Here is a 3,479-nt window from a genome sequence, read left to right as displayed (position 1 = left end):
ACTATCCCTCTCGTCCACTGTGACGTGCACTTCCTGTCCTTTGGCCTCACCCATGCCTCCTCCTCCCGCGCCTGCACTGAGGTGGGGTTTTCTTCAGTAGTCCCGGCCCCCGACTGGGGATGTCCACGGTCGTATTCAAACACGGCTCTTTGTGGAACCAAGCCGTCATCTTGGCCTGACCTGGGGGACATGTTATACAAAAAAAAAAAAAAAAACTGCCTCCGTCGGTAGTATTCGTCCCTTCTCGGCGATGGTGTCGTTCTACTGTACAATTTCCGCTTGGTCGGTAAGCTACCCGGAAGAGGTGTCTTGTGTCCCACTTGTCCAACATGGCTTTCAGCGCCTCCGACCAAAACGCTGTGCCATTGTCCATCAGGACTTCATCCACTGGGCCCCGTTCCAGAAATAGCTCATTTATCACCCCTGCAATCTCTTCTCCAGTCTCCTCCTTCAGTTCTCGCCAGATGGCGAACCATCTCGGCCCGCAGTCGACCATCGACAGGTACCTGGCCCCCTGACAGTGGGTTACATCAACCGCCACCCAGCCGCCCCCAGTTTCCTCCAACACTATGTTCCCCCCGCCAAGTGCGGTCTGGGGGCGGGGTCTATGGACTGACATCGGGCGCACGCTCTCACCGCCTGCCGTACTTCTTCCCTCGATATATTCGAGTCAACCTTCCTTGCCAAGAACAATGACCTATCGGCCCCTAGGTGATGAGTCTCGTGCAACTCTTTGGCACGAAGGGGGGACCCTGCGGCGCATACTTCAAGCTTCTCCTCATGTTTTTCCTTCCCTCGCGTCCGCTTTGTTCATCTCCGACAGCACCTCGCTCACCCTCATCTTCATGCTGAACCCGTCGATGAGCTCCCTCAGGATCCCAAGACGGCGCTTCACTAGGACCTCTGGAGCCCCCTTCGTGCGTACTCTCTTCTCAGCCGTCAGCACTGAGTTCATCCACCCCGCTACAGTGGCTGGGTCAGTACTGATTTCGATCTCACGCAGCCCCCATTTCAGTACCAAATTGACTCCTTTTATGACCGCGTCCAACTCTGGTGGTAGTCGTCCTTTTTCCGGTGCCACGCTCCATCTTCGACTACCACGCCCCCTATCTTCAAGACGGCGCCGGTCGCTATGCTGCTCGCGTCGCACAACACTACGCCTCGGCTCTAATGGGGAGCATTCCACTGTCCCCTCACCGGATCACATCGTGCATCACCCGTTGTACGACGTCACGTATCGTGGTTAGCGTGTTCTCATCCATCTTCTCTCCCCAATCCTTCGACCCCGACCGCCTCTTAATGCAGCTGCACGCCATACGGAGCCAACCGGCGATCGGGTGGTGGCCCACTAATTTGCCACAAAGGGAGAAGAGCTCTCGTTTGCTCATTTCATCCGTAACCTTCGGGATCTCGTTGCCTCTCCTGAACATCAGGTTTCCGGTCCCGTCCCTTTCCAGTCGCAGTCCTAACACTGTTCCTCCTTCCAACGGTTTCGACTCCTTCGCTATTAATCTGTACCGAGCCCAATGCTCCACTACGCTTGACGCTAATACCACGCTATCACCCACCAGTATGTTGTCGAGGTACGAGTCGGTGCCCTTCTTCATCGTTTCAGTCTTCTCCAGCAATGTCTTCAGGATTCTCGCCATGTTCCTCGGAGCTGAGCTGAGCCCAAACCTCAGTCTGGTTAAGCAGTAAGTTCTCCCTTTGTATTTTACTAGCTGGTACTTCCATAGCTTCTTCGCCACTTGAATTTGCAGGTAAGCTACCGACAAGTCTACAATCGCGGACGCCCCCCTCATTCAGTGCCACATACGCAGGATCTCACTGCACACATGTACAAAATCGTCGCCAGTATGACACCTCACAAACTGGTTCAGTTCTCGGAAATCCAACACCAGTCGTACTTTGCTCTTGGTTGGCTGTGCCACTGCCATCAAGGGCAGGATTCCACCCTCCACCAATTCCTTCCAGGGACTCAAGATTCCCTCCTCAATCCAGCGCTCCACTTCAAGGTCAAAGTTTTCCCTCACCCTCTCTCTCAGGGTCTGTGTGTAGCAATCGACTTTGTTCTTCAAAAAGGGCAACCCATCCACCGGTTTTCCGTTTCCTTGATTGCAGGTTCGAGCCATATGTCCTGGCTGACTGCATGCGTAACAGACGAGCTCTACCTCTGTACAGTCCCTCGTGAGGTGACCTAGTCGCCGACACTCGTAACAATGGACCCGAGACGGCCCCCGCCATCCGCTGAAGTCACTCCTGGGCTCACCCGTTTTCCTTTCTCTCGTTGCTGCCTCCTCCAAAGGCCCGCTGCCCTTTGTCCCTGTCCGCGTTCCTTCTCCCGCCGCGGCCTGTATCCTTTTCCGCAGCCTTTCTCTAGCCACGGCTCCCACCGGCCCTCCATCCTTCGCCCTAGTCAGGAGCCTGGCGCGGGCTATCCGTTCGCCTTTGCCGCATTATTCATTTCCTGCAGTCCAGCCGATGTGCGATCCGGAAAACCATTCACGAAAACCATTCTCACTACCGTTTCCAAGCCGTTGCCCTCGAGAGTACCCAGTCCCGCTAATCATCTGCTTTCGTTGGCGAACACATTGGCCTGTTCACCTGCCCACCGCATTCGCTGCAGCTGACAGAACGCATCAAAAGGGCTCTCATCGAAAGCATCCTTTAACCTTTCCTTCACCTTTTCTGCATCCATTCGATCACTGGTCAACATTTCCAGGTAGATGGCTAACGCACCATTCTCCAAATTTAGAGCAATATAACTTGCCACGTCCGTTACTCCCGTTAGCTTCGCGACCAACTCCGCCTTCGTAAGCCACTCGGCGATATCTCCATTGTCGTCAAACGGCCTTAGGGTAATACTGTTCATCTTGAATGCTCCTCAGTGCTCATGGGTGCCTTGATGGCTTGTGGTGCTTGTTTTTCCGTCGAGAATTCTATCCCTGTAGATGCTTCTGGGTCAGTCCTTAATCCTCCTTGGAATACACACAGCACAGTCCCTAAGCTAATTTCCCTATCTCCTAACTTCTAATACTAACCTTCCCTTCTTTGTGGGTTTCCCTTCCTTACACTCACATTCACACCTTCACACACCCGCGGTCCTTGCTCAGTACTACGGACCCACGCCGACATTACACCCTCTGGGGTTACCGACTCGCACGCCCTTTTGCCCCCCCCCCCACCGGGGGTGCCCGTCCCCGTTCGCGCTACATTCACACCACATAAAACTTTTTCTAGAATCCTTGTGATCTGTTCGTTTGTACCCTGCTTGTGTAGCGAGTTTAGTATTGCTATTTGTTCTACAGTGCCAAAAGCCTTCTCGTAATCTACACAAGCTAAACAGAGAGGTATGCTGTATTCTGTCATTTTCTCGATTAGTTGGTTCATCACCTGCAAATGGTCTAGAGTTGGATATCCACTCCTAAAGCCTACCTGTTCTCTCGGTTGATTTCCATCTAAAACCTAACTTAGTCTAT

The sequence above is a fragment of the Oratosquilla oratoria genome, chromosome 12 (genome assembly GCF_046742065.1).
Source record: "Oratosquilla oratoria isolate Oo_2021 chromosome 12, ASM4674206v1, whole genome shotgun sequence".
Taxonomy (NCBI): domain Eukaryota; kingdom Metazoa; phylum Arthropoda; class Malacostraca; order Stomatopoda; family Squillidae; genus Oratosquilla; species Oratosquilla oratoria.
The sequence above is the reverse complement of the archived record's forward strand: the minus strand, read 5'-3'. Positions refer to the sequence as shown.